At 41.6% G+C, this 14,117-nt stretch overlaps 1 long non-coding RNA gene across 2 annotated transcripts; it reads right to left on the bottom strand.

The window, feature by feature from the left end:
• Positions 1-272: 272 nt before the first annotated feature.
• Positions 273-3,603, bottom strand: LOC147755521 (uncharacterized). 2 transcript variants are annotated; one of them, XR_015329128.1, is made up of 2 exons: positions 2,163-3,603; positions 273-1,452 (listed from the first exon to the last, which is right to left on the bottom strand). It is a non-coding gene; the product is annotated as an uncharacterized LOC147755521 (long non-coding RNA). The 2 variants fall into 2 exon arrangements; XR_015329127.1 differs by having other exon boundaries at positions 273-1,363.
• Between the last annotated feature and the right edge of the window lie 10,514 nt (positions 3,604-14,117).

Here is a 14,117-nt window from a genome sequence, read left to right as displayed (position 1 = left end):
CTACCGGCGCTGTTTAAGTATTATATTAACATAAACGTGAATATGGATACATTTTTTATATATCTCTATGCTAAATGTTTAGTGTAGGATGTATCCTTAAGTGTGATAAAGAAATATAAAGCTGGAATTCTACTGAGGCATAATTTGAGAAAATACGAGAGGAGTTGGTATCTGTTAAATCACTCTGTCCTATGCTCTTCGATAGCTTATCTATACGTAAATATTGCTGTGCTTCATGCCTGCATTCTACCTAAAAATAACAGCCAAGCGCCTCTTGTTAAACTTCAGGCTCTCACTAATGTGCCGTGAAACAAAAAATATATTTATCCTTTTATTCCATCCGAAACCTCAATAATCGGGATAGCACGTAGGTACTGTGCAGGTACTTTGGCCAGCCGAAATTATATTTCACCGTCTTGCACATTTCATAATAATATTCCAGAGAACGAGCTAACGAAAATGGCTAGTGCCAAATCAATAATGTTATCAGTTCGTTTCGTCGAGGCTTTCCAGGAACTTATACACACGTCATGACACATGTCGTACCTTGCAACGGTCAATTCAAGCATCATTCCAGGAATTGGTACCGCTCCCACAAATCAGTGCCGTGCTAAACCTTACGGGAAACCACCGCCAGGAAAACATTATTGCATTTTTCCTTTTTACTGTCTATATCAGCAAATAACTATATGTACATTATCCGTAAAAACTTCGTCCATTTCATCTGCTGCCTCATCCCGCTCCTCCCAACCAACTTGGCGTGCCAAAAAGAAGGAGAACAATACAACAACGTTCGGCGGTACCATCCGAGACGTTAGCGTAACGTCGTATCAGCATCGTACTCATCACCACTGCATCCAGTCTGAAACACAACCGGTATTACGCAGCGCTTCCCAAGCCCGGATCCAAATTTACAGCCAACACAAATTGGGCGCAGCTGTGCCGCCACCTATACGCCCCCGCATGACGACGCTGCGTGTTTTCTTCATGTAGCTGGAGCGCAAAGTCGACAATACGGTTCTGCCTAGAGAAAGCAGCAAAGTGACGCTTGTAAAGACGCCGACCGTCTCGTCCATGCCATGCGCCACTGACATTGTCATTACGGCTCTGAACATGAAACATGCTATTGTACACCCATATATTTAACTGGCGCTGTTTGCTACTAGCTGTCGTACACTGCTTGCATTCAGCTGTTGGCATGGTGTTCTTGAGCAGTTCGAACAATCTATAGAGTGCAATATAATAACAAGACCGTCCACTTACGAGCGTCTCATGTTGGTAAAGGCCAGGTAGGCGGCTCACATGGAATATCCATTGAATTCGGCTGCTGCGTTAATGGCACTCTTCACTGCCGACAGGTAGACTGTATATACGTCATGGTCGGATCCGCGCACATGCAAAAGAGGAAGATAGAGAGAGCTTCAGCCACACGTCAACCAAAGGCCGAAATAACTGCGGCAGAAAAAGAAATCATCACAGAACGTAACTGCAATAAGCTCGAGTTCCGTACTTTATTCCAGCAGTGCAGTAGAAACAGTTTGTAACAATGTAAAATACGAGTTTATGTAAAACTGATGCTGGACGGATAACAAATCATCTAGCAAATGGATTTAGCTGATGATCGATAGAACAGATCATTTCATGGATTGAACAATTGACAAGGAATACGTACGGGCCGTTATACATGGCTCGAGTATGTATGGTACTGATGATGTAATTTGTAGTGTTGAAACCGACGGTTATATAGACTCCATACTATTGATTGAGATTAGCTCATTTCGGTATCAAATTCTGTTGCTCAATGAACGGTTCGTCAAAGCATAACCGGACAATTGTCATAGGAGTTCCTTCGACCTCCCTGTCAGTCTAACTCAGAAGACGCCTGACCCTACGGCGACAAGCTACAACTATGTATTTATATATGTCTATTTCACACTAACAGCTATCTCTTTAGCGTTCGCTTTTAGGCGTCCACCATGCGCGGTTAGTTGTCTGCTATCTTTAAGTTTAGCCGTATCAATTATTCGTTAAATCTCGTATTGTAGCAGCTTTGCGCTGCCCGGCATCACAACTGCAGTTTGGTAAGGATTACAGGTCACCCTAATTCACGTTAAACACTCGAAGCGACGTCTGAGTTACTCATTCCATTTTCTTAAATTTACCTATAACGTGGTGAGGGAGGCGAGCATCTCAGGGCTCAGGCGGCTCGATTCAAGTCAGTCACGTGTTACTACAGGCCCGTAGTAGCGGTCGCGTAGGCAAAAAGATAACGAAATTTAGGGGAGGCAAGCGATTCCGCATTGCTGTGAACGCGGTAGTTCCCAATCATTCGACGTCTATAGCACCAAGACAGCTACCTTTTCGTGACCGGGAGGCACCGAAACGAAGACGAACGTTTTGGCTGCTCCCTCGCTTCGACGGGTTAACCGCTCTTTCTTTTGAATTCTTCAAGGCCCGTTCAGTGACGGAACCATAGTCGTGAGTTGGAACCATCATTGATCGGAACGCAGTACAGCACGAGAAGAAGATATAGAGAGTCGTGCCCATAAAGGACAGTCGAGTATCGGAAACATCTGATCTGAACATCGTCGTTATCACCATATGATGTGAGATTATTAAGCGGAGGGGCGGGGAGAGGGGGCTAACGTGTCCTGTCGAATCAACCGGCAACCATTGGTGACTCTGACGCGGCGCAATCACAGACAACGAGCTGGACCTGCCGCTTTTAACGCTATAGATACGTGCCCATGTTTAACTATTTTCAAGAGGCGGTGAAGAGCTGACCCAGTAAACAGCTTTGATGTGTAATCCTAGCTGGCTATTAACGGTGCCAATATGGTCATATTGTACAATAGTCAAAATTGTAGACGGTCAACCCCATTATTATGATTGCACAATATTTGAGCAGAGTTCACAGGTTTGCCATTAGCTGATTACGTATCGAGAGTCGGAGATGGATAAATGGCTTATTGAGACATTAAGGAGAACATCGCCACCGTAAACGATGCATTTCCGATTTAGATTCCAGTTTGGGTTCGACTGGTTTGTTCTCTGATGCTCAGCTGACTTCCACTGAGAAAACGTATCCATCGTTTATCATCATGACTGTTACTATTGCCTTTGTTAGTGTTTTCGGAATATTGTAACTTGCGTTGTCATTATATGTCCGTACATCGGCTGGTCGTTCGTCTCACTAAGATTTGCTGTTCATCCCGCGCTACGATAGGTCCTCTGAAAAGATCCGAACGGGTGTTCATCTCTTATCTGTGCGTTCCTGCGCACATATCAACACCGAAGATTGACTAACTAGGATCGCTTATGTGCGTATGATAATTTGTTGCAACTAACGTTCCACAATCACTACCGGTACCAAAAGCTAACAACATGGCTGTTGTTCCTGATGCTGCTGAAGGAATTTGCCAGAGGTTACAAGCGAGCAAGAAGACGGCCAGGTGCCTGTGGTGTGGCTGGGGCCGGCAGCGTCCCGTATTTGTCCTCTGTCGTCTCTTGCTGCCGCATTTTCAACAAGATCAGCTGATGATGATGACGACGACGAGGACGTTCGACGACTGGTGACACCCACGACGATGATTACTGACACGTTATGCGAAATAGAAAAAAAAAAGATGCAGTGGGAATAACAAAACAAAGATGTTTCTTATTTTTATTTTATTTTCTTGTCGCTTACGCGGTTGCTCTTATTGGCGACATATTGATTAAAAGAGAGATCAGTTTGATTTTATTTTACAGTTGCAGTAACAGTAGGGCCCTATGGGGCGATAATTCTCAGTTGCGTTGGATTGATGTCTTATTCTAGTTTTGTGTGTTCATTATGGTTCCGCTAATGACGAATAGTACATGAACTGTATGAACGAGGAAATGTTATTTATATAACATCATCGTGAGGATGGGTAGCCGGTTGACTGTAATCGATAGAGTGTAAAAGGACCCCACCGAAAGGCGGGGTTTTTTTAAACAGCGACATTGGCATGCCGCTGTTAGAACACTGTATAGATTTCTGTCGTTGTTGGTGATACGGCGGCGGCGGCGGCGGCGGCGGCGGTGGCGGCGGCGCCTGCTGCTGCAGAAGTCAGAAGGAGACGTCTATTTTCCAACGGGTTCCCCGCTACATTTCTGACACTTTTCGTTTGGTGGCACACTTTCTTCCTTGATTCATTTGAGTTCTGACGTTTGTGAGGACGTCGGCACCAACTCTCAACAACAATGGCAACGATAGTATAGACGTCCTGTCTCATGCGAGCCCCCGTTCGGGAGACTTGGAACCAATGGAGATGGTAAAGCGATTGAAGGCTGCACTGCTTATTGATACCGCCGCTTTAGGGGGGGGGGGGGGGGGGTGTTAGACAAGAGGAAATACGAAATAGAAAAATTCCTCTTGAAACTAATTTCAGGGGAAGAAATTTCCTAGGAGTAATATCTGGTTTAATTTAGATTATACCTGAATGCGCGAGCATGACAAAATGATTAGCAAATGAATGCATTTTGTTGTAACATATTATATAGTTGACGACTGAGTCTGCGATCTACTGCAATGATGCAAGGCTCGACAGTTCAGAGTTATGTATATTGATACATTAGACGTTAGGAATTGAGGACTAAACAAATACTCGTTCGTTCTTTCGATAATATTTAGTTAGTAGATACGTAGGCTTTTAGAATATAGCGGACTCTCGCCAGTGGTAAACGAATGAAACTGATCTATACTAACGACAGACCCACCCGTTGCTTCTATATCGTCTTAATGATGCCACAGTGTATAGAAGAAAATACGTGGGTCTCGTATAACGTATGGCCACGTTCGCCTTAAGGTGGCAAGGGTGGTTTAAAAATGCTTGCTGCATCGAATACCCTTCTTAACCTTGCATCGTGTGTGAGCGTTCGAGAAAAAAAAGTCTTAAAACGAAGCTTCTTTTTAACTTTATATCGAAAAATCATGCATATCCTAGACAAATTCAGTTAAAATTTGTTTCTGGTGCCCCCCCCAACACACACACACTCACTCACTCACTCACTCACTCATGCCCCACCTAATACACTGAATGAACATCGTCTATTGGCAATAATGCCACATAACGTTACCCTCTGGTTTCATCTCACTGTCATCGAAAATACGTCTATGTCGTTTCCCGCTTCACTCATCACTGAGCGGTCCAAATCGTATGTTAATACTCAATACACAATTATCAGGTCTGCAGGTTTTCGTATTACCAAGCAAAAGTACTTTTTTGTTCTCAGCAATTTAAGTGCGGTTCCATTTGCCAAGAGTTATTTTTGCCTTTTTATCTACTAAAAGGCCGCCCTTTTCCTAATATGAGAGTGAAAGCTCTGCGAAGAACGGGGCTGTGTGTTAGCGTTGGACTCCGCGCTGTTTAATAGAAAACCAACCTGTTATTTATTTTTGGCTTCGGTGAGCGACTCTCGATTAACCATGGCTGAATATCTCCCGGCCGACAAACGTTTTTTTTGCTATATATCGCTCTGTATGTACTGGGCCGATCATCATCAACGCACTCTTTATCCCTTTACTAACAGTTAACTAATAGCGATCAAGCTGAACTATTAGCGATGGTGATTTGCTCCAGATGTTCGAACACTTTGGTTTTACTTAAACGCCCTTACTGGTAGAAGGGCATACTTCTGAAAAACCGGGGTTTTGCTGTGTTAGTCCTCACCGGTGAGGGTGTGTTCCTTTAATGTGCCGTTCCGCTGGCTTCATATGGTCGAAACACGGTGGCTACATGCACTACGTCTGAGTCAACTTCTGAATTAGCTATTGGCCTAGTTCGAAAGATGTGCTCGTTTATGTAATGTCATCCCTATAATTTTATGATGCCGGAATACCTGCTCGAGGATATCGATTATTATAAGTGGACTTTATTTTTGAATACCTTTAGAATTTACCTTTGAATACGTTTACTGTTTTTTTTTTCTGAAAAGTTAGTTTAATTGTAATCTATTTTTTCATAATCAACCTACAAATAGTTAACTCAAAATGATTACTGCGGCACATTCAGTAAAGATTGGCTCAAGGAGTGACCTTAATTTGACAAGCTCCGATATTTAAGCGGCCGTCCACAGTGACAACTATCGTATAACCTCGTGAAGAGTATTAGCCTGAATAAGTGGGTAACAGCAATGGGTCGGATGTTCCCGTGGTGAGGAGAGTGCTCATATTTCGGCCGCTAACCTTAAAGACATTCAGGTTAAGAGGATCGAAAGTTGAAATCGGGCCTAGTCGTACTTCGTTGCATGCTCTGAGAGAAATTAGTTAAGGCAACAGCATCCAAGGTAAACCTCAGAAAAAACGGTAGGTCTAATCCCGAAGACAGACTCATGCGCGCATCTAATCAACCTCTCTTGTCAGTAAATGCTATCATTCACGATTGTCATTTGTACTTGTACCATCTTGATCATCTGAATTACTGCATATGAAGAAATCAGACTCTTTTCTGAAACTCTGTTACGTTCGTTAAGGACAACACTGGAGCAGATTCGGCCTACTGGGTCGTGTTGTTTCATGTCAATTTCCGGTCGGTGCAGCACACAACTATGGGTATCGCTATGCTAGTGTATTCGATTTTTCTACTCGCTGATTATGCTCTGTTAGCGGCTTTCAGAGTAACGTTTTTTTTTTTTTGTTCTCCACAACCTCTCATCGACTTCTATGTAACTACTGCAATTACAAGCAGTTAATGTATAATCAAAACAGTTCCACGAATTATTATGGATTTCCGCGATATGTATCGGGGAGTGAACCTGGACCTCCGGTATAGACCTACTGTCGTAACATAGTATTAATATACTAGGGTTAGTATGATGGCGTATCAAAAGCGCCATGGCCACTTAATCCTGCCATGGCGCTGGAGACTTCGGAGGAAACGCTAACCTAACGCACCCTGCAAATGATTCCATTCATGAAACCCCAGCTGAAACGGTACCACCTAGAACCTGCAGAGCAATTCTGTTTGGAGAATATCAACCATCTTGGTCATCGAACTGTTAAATAAGAGGCGCACAATCATAGCAGTGCTTCAGCTTTAGTCATGAAGCACCGATATTCAAATAGGAAAAAATATAACCTACCTTGCACTTGAGTTGACTGGACTCCTTTGTGCATGGGAGCACATAATTATCGAAATGCTAACTATCAAAAAATATATAATAAGATTTCTGGGGATACGAGTTGCATTTAAAAGACATATATTCCAAATGAACGATAATTAGAACGACACGCGTTAAATTTTGCTGCGACAAGCGAGTATATCCACGCATTGTTACATTGCGCTACGAGTGGTTCAAAAGCGATAAAACCTAAGGTACAATACGAGTGCGCGCGTAGAGAGCTGAAGACGCAGAGCGCTTGACCTCAAACAAAAATCTTAGCGCTCTTTGATGATATCTAACATAGTTATCAATTATAATATTATCTCTTATTTTAACATCCAATCGTTAGTTATTGATTCCTTGAGTATCATCAAAGATGGTGTTATCTGAACAGTGGCTTTTCTACCGGAGAAAAGTTTCATGAAATTCTCTGCGCCATGACACTTTCCTTAACAGAGTCAAGTGGCGTAGGTTCTCCGATCTATTATCAACGAAATTTACGTTGAAAAAGATTAGATTGCAGTTCATCCCTGTCAGAGTCAACGCGATGCTTATAAATCCTTTAGCAGATCAGTTGCAACGTCTGTCGGATCAAGATTCAGTTTTATTACGGACGCCGCAATGTATTGAAAGACAATGTGCGGTATAACAAAATTACAACTCGAATGATTCCTAAGGCACATTTGCAAGTATTTACCGAGTGTTTGGTGCAGATTCTCTAGGAACGGCCTAAAAACTACAGCCCTTTCTGCACCAAGCCCATTTCCATCGCACGGCGAGACTTTCGTAAGTTCTTTTCTTTGTAAAGCTGTCAAACAGCAATAGCAGTTCATCCTATCCAATACCCTTGCCCGGTTAACCATTGCAATTAAATACAATCGACATATGAAACAATAGGTACTCTAAGTATTAATTAGTGTTTTAGGGTACTATATTGGTTTGCTTTGACGACGCGTGTTTCAACTGTAGACGCGACGACCCCTTGTCAGCCATTTCTGTAAAAAATCGATGTAGAGACAGGCTACCGTTAATTAAATTTCTGTCCCCTTGTATTGTGCAGTTGCGTTCGTTGTCAGCAGTACTACTAGGGACAATCTATACATCAGCAGTTTATATCTAACGGTTGAAATGCATTACGCTATATTGAGCCTTGGAGAGGGGCCTTAGTAAAGAATTTTCAGCCCTTGGATAGTCCCAGTCCAGGACAAATTGACGACTGACTTAGGATTTGTTTGTTAAAAATTCCACACAAATTCACTTTTTAAACATGTTCCTCCAACATGTTCATCTTTCTATACGTCGAATTCCCACTTCCGCTGCGATCACTTTGGACTTAAACTTCCATAGAAAAGCGTTTGCTCATGCTAGTTTGTGTTAGAGTACTTCGATCTATTAAAAACCGTATAAAAGTTCTGTCTTGAGTGACGGAAAACCGCGGCACAGCGAGCATATACACAACGTCTGCACAATCCGGTTTAGTCAATTTCAATGAAATTAGCTTGCGTATTAGTGTGAACTCAATGGGTCTGATGTACTGAAATAGATAAAAGTTCCACATACGAGCCGAAAAATAGCGGTAGACCCGGGACCGGACCCGCGGATCCGAATCATCAGATGTCATGCCCCTCTTTATCAAGATGGACAAAGGTTGGAAATTGATTACCAGTTGTTGCATTTCGGGCCTGATTGAGCTGGCCACTTAGATAAGTCGAGGTTTTCTTGGAGAAGATCGCGACTGTTGTCCGGAACGGCACGGGGGTATGATTAGCCCACTGTGAAAGCGGCATTGTATCCCATGCTGAATGCTTATCAAAAGTGTTTAATGTGTCATTGAATGACTATTATCGACGCGGTAGAATTCGATGCAGCGGTGATTGTATATCATTTGGTCGTGCAGTACAATCTGTGTAAAATGACGCGGTTGCATTCTTCATTATCTTCCTATCTATGCGTATATCTGTACTTGAAATTTCGGAAAATGATAAATCTTCCAGAAAAGATGAATCAACCACTCATCCACATCCTTTTTAAACAAACTTGTTTAGCTCATACAGGTTAACCTTGCGGAGGTAGGCACGTAGAGACGGTACCAGTTTGCGATTTCCGACGACAGGCTACAAAAACGCGAATTCATTTACAATATATTTACACGCTCTTAGTAGAAAACCTCCATTTTATGGCCAATACTTCAGCAGGACAATAGACCTGACCGCACTAAAATGTATTTCTATTAAATCTCCTGTCCAGCCTGCTTGAAGGTAGATCTTATATGTATGCTGGTAGAGAACCTTACTTAAATAACAAGTACTCCAAAACGATATAAGAAAAGATCGACCGTTTGGAGTAAACACGACCACCATGAATAGAATCTTGTTTGTTCTAGTATGTGTGTGGCTAGCTGAACGTGAGTACCTATGGCTAGTTATGTGACGAGCCCGGTATCTCAGAGTGAAAGTACGTATAACTTTCGGTAGCAGTAAATGTAGCATATGCACCTATTAACAGCGTCTTGAAGCCCTTTCTATATTTTGCTTTTGAAAAAAATCTTACATTTTCTCCTTTTCCGTATTAAGGTATCGCTCGCGCTAACGTTCCAGGATAAAGCGGTGCCCACTGACGTATAGTCATCAGGTTCTAAAATGTGAAACTATATTGTTATTTAATAACTTAATTGCAATAAATAAAGAAAGAAAGAAAGAAAGAAAGGCTAACTTTTTTTCTGGACGGCAAAAAGTTGCCATTTGTTTATAACATTATATAACGACTGTTAGATGCATAGGCATATATGGTTAACCGGGTGGCCAACTTGCTTAGAACTTTGGTTATAACGAACTGGATCACCAGCGGTAATATTTCTTTGAAAGCAATGTGAGGGAGGCAAGCAAATAATATACTGTAAAATTCCGTAGTACTATCTCGGTTAAGCCTTGCCATTTTTGTCATTGTCGCCTAAAAAATTGTTGTCGCCTAAAAAAACTCAAGCGTGCGATGAAATTGAAGTTTTCTATAGTGGCTTAGTCCCCTGGAGCCGATCTGGTTCGCACTTCAGTCAAACGTTAAGGAAATTTTAGGAAGAGGGAAAAATCTATTTCTCGTATACAACAGACAGACGTTCGAAGTATAAGCCTTTCTCGTCATCTTTCCAAACAATGGATGCTTGTCTGCCACAGTCTTTACCAGGTCAGCTTTAGCCGGCGCACTACGGTTTATCTATCTATAAGGTTCAAAAAACACCGACGGATATGCGCAGAGTTGTACAACTACCATAGTTTAATCCAGTTCTTTGCTATACTTATAGATAGGCACTACTCGAAAGGTGGTAGCATCCGGATAATAGAATCTGACACAAGATGAGCAACAGTATTCACCGTATACGTACAAAACCTGACCGCAAGAGATACGGCTGCGATTCTTCTAACACAGTTCCTTCCGCAACGGATTCGTTCGTCCACGAAATCGGAAAGATTGAGAAACCTTTTTCTTCTTCTTCTTCCTCCGGCTTCAGCCAGTTTTCGCTTCACCTAGCGCCAACCAGACCGTTACACAATAGCCGCTATACTTGAACAGGTATCCTAAAACTCTGGATGGGGAGGCGGGGATGTTTACTCCATCAGAGGCGTTGTATTGATACAACGTCAAACACATCTTCCTGAGAGAAGTTTATGGTATTGTATATACGATTGTGCATGTTATACAAAACATTTAACAGGAGACTCTTCGGAGACGCTTTCATGCTTCCCGGGGTGGCCATGGTTTATTAGCAGGCCGTCAGTCAATCGGAAAACAACAGCAACAGCAAGCATGGGCTCAATGCAACTGAAATTCAAACGTAACCCAGTATGCGTAAATAGTAGTATAACTAACTCTACTGTATTTATAATCATCAATTGATACTATCTAAGAACTGTCGACCAACGGCGTTCGTCATTGTCACTAGTCACTGACGGTGCTTCTCGCGCAATACGAATTTTCAGTTTTTTGAATGATCACGAGGGCAGCGCGCTTACAGAAGATCTAAATCATTAGTTGTTTTTCAGCCGTCCATTATCATTATATTGATAGAAGTTACATGACGGTATTTCGATCTATCGTAGTCATCGCGAAATACCGGGAAATTACCGCCAGTCGTGTTATACGCGCCCCGATAAATGGAAGGACTCAATGTTCTTTTAGCTTGGATTTGTTGTCCGATGTAAGTAAAAGCTTCGTCGTTGTTTCATGAAACCCACATCCGCCCAAATCCAAATAAAGCGACAATTACCTTACCCTTATTTACCAAAGTAATAGAATTACTTGCACGCTTACACCGGTAAGTCTAAAATCTAAAACAGAATATGGATTCTAGGCTACATCAAATAGGAGTAAATTTGGACGACAATATGGAACGCTGTGCGCCCCTTGTGGACTTTGTCTACAAGTCAAAGTATATTAACGCGCTTGCTTTCAACCTAAAACCAAAAACTTGGAGCTTAGCAATTATCTAGAAACTTAATGTGTAAACTTTTTTTTTTTTCTGTGAAAAAGTAATTTAAGCAATTAGCTTCGATGATCGGCCTGGCTAGCAAATGTACTATTTGTACCGACCATTATAGAAAGTCTATTAAATGTCGCTGGATGAATTTGGGCCGACCGTCGTATAACAACGCTATCTGGAAGACATCCCGAACTGAGAGTTCAACTAGAAACTATATCGATACTAGAGAGACGACTACATTTTGCTGAAGGCCAACGCATATATCCCCGAGTATCGATATTGAAACCGTTAGTTTAGTGCTCGAGATCGATCTATTTCTAATTAGGCCATTGCAAGGTCCTGCCAGGATCGTCTAACAACACTTCGTTACCGTTTACGGTTGAACGCGTTTTCATGCGCAGTATTTACGGATAAAGTATTCACTGTGACGTTGTCAATGAAGCTGTTTCGTCGAGCTTCGATATTTTCGAATGAATATTTTATATCTTCTAATGCTTTATCAACACCTAGTATAAGAATTAAATAAATTATTAACATTATTAATAACATGGAGCTAATGTGAAGCTGCAGTTTGTGTTTATAAGTAATCTTTGAGAACTTCGAGAAATGATTAACTTACTTAAAGAACTCACGCTTTTAAGCCAATATTTATCATAGGTATATATCATGGGTATATATATATATATATGATGTCTTTACTTCTAAATCGGCAATCGCTACGTTCATTTCACCTAATAAATGTTTAAAAACGTTGCTATAATATCAACATAAGATACAAGAATTGAAGCAAGCAATATTGAAAATTTCATGCTAGTTTAGACCTGTTCTGATGTAAGGGCTCGAAATAAACAAATTTAGTACACATTTCACAGTTTCTGGTCCTGATCTTCGTCTTGAGAGGCCTAGAAGTTGCGGCAAGCCAATCAATCGAGCTGCCAGCATCATGTATGTTTTATTGGATCGGGTGGCTGCGATGTTGTACGCTGCCGTCTGCATCATCATTGAGACATAAGTAATCACTGACTAACAGAACCCGCGGCATGGTACTCGATACAGCGAGCAGCTTTTGATGTACACTCCTGCCCCTATATTGCATAAATACGTATATAGTTAATAACTACATACAGGATTGGCCATCAACCAGGATCCGACTTCCGTCAGCACTCTGAGTGGCATGGCTGATGCGTCGAATCAGCAGGTCAGAGGAACCATGGCTCGGGCGGAGGGGTCATTGGGATTAGTACTTGGACTGTATAAAAATATCAATGGCAATAATTGCTGTTATCATGGTGATCGTGGGTATCGATTGTAGGGATTTGTTCAGGGCGTAAAAGACGGGGAATCAGAAGAAGGGACGAACCATAGTTGCGCAACTTAAACAAAAGACTCTTGATAATGAAATGGGTAACTTGCCAAAATTGTTCACTGGAGTGACGGAACTCGTTTGAGAGGCGTCATCTACCGGTGCAGCAGTTGAATCGTAGCGACATTTCCAAGAAGAGGAAACTGAGGGGTAGAACAAAGCGCTGGCTGCGACTGGGACTTTCGACGATCCCGATGGGTAGTGGAACAACGACACGAATAAATTTCATCTGCCGTCTTAACATAAACAGCACTAAAAACATTTTTAAGCTTCTGTGAAATATTTAAAGTTATTCTCGAAATGTATATAAAAATGTACGTTATGGTGAACTGATCGTTAATGTTTAATATCATTTGACTCTCTCTAGTGAATTTTGATTTTTGTTACTACCGTGATACAACGGCTCTTTAAGTTTCTTGCGGATTTGTTTCCGCGACTGAGCTGGAACATGTTCAGTACTACAAACCGCTGTTAACATAAACCAGTAAGCCGTTTTTTCAACGTATTTATTATATCATAGCTACGCTGAGAGGACCCTTAGCAACTGTCTTGCCGTTCAGTTGCCAGCCATTTCAAAGCATTTTTTTTTTATAAAATAGTAATTACTGTAAAGTTTTTCAAGGCTCGCGGCTATTTCTACTGTGCAAAATATTCCAGAGGCTAACGAGAAATTTCTATAGAAAATCAACGCCCTTCTAAAGAATATCATACCTGCTTAAGCGCAATTTAAGCTTTATATAGTTTATTTAAAAATTTCCGGATAGGATATAGGATTTTGTTCCTATATCACCGTAAGCAATATACGCGTGCCAAATGGCAAAAGAAAAAACTGGCATCGGTCTTCACCGATCATTCCATTCTCTTCCCGAAAGCATAGCTCAAGCGAGGTCGGGGAGGAACGCTTACCGTGAGTTCACAATACATTCCGAACATACATTTAAGGACGTGTTCTTTGCTACAGAGAAGGGATAAATTGGCAAACTAATTTAGGAAAAAATATCCTTGGCGAAGAAACAAGAACGGTCAACAGTGACACGAGATACTGACGTTTTTTTTTTAGTGATCCTCATATGATTTCATAAACGATCATTAGTTCTTATCTAGTCAGTTGTACACAAAAGCATAGACAGAAAATGAATTTTATCGATATAGGGG

The sequence above is a fragment of the Varroa destructor genome, unplaced genomic scaffold (genome assembly GCF_002443255.2).
Source record: "Varroa destructor unplaced genomic scaffold, Vdes_3.0 BEIS01000005.1, whole genome shotgun sequence".
Taxonomy (NCBI): domain Eukaryota; kingdom Metazoa; phylum Arthropoda; class Arachnida; order Mesostigmata; family Varroidae; genus Varroa; species Varroa destructor.
Note: the sequence above shows the minus strand (reverse complement) of the source record. Positions and strands in the feature narration are given on the sequence as shown.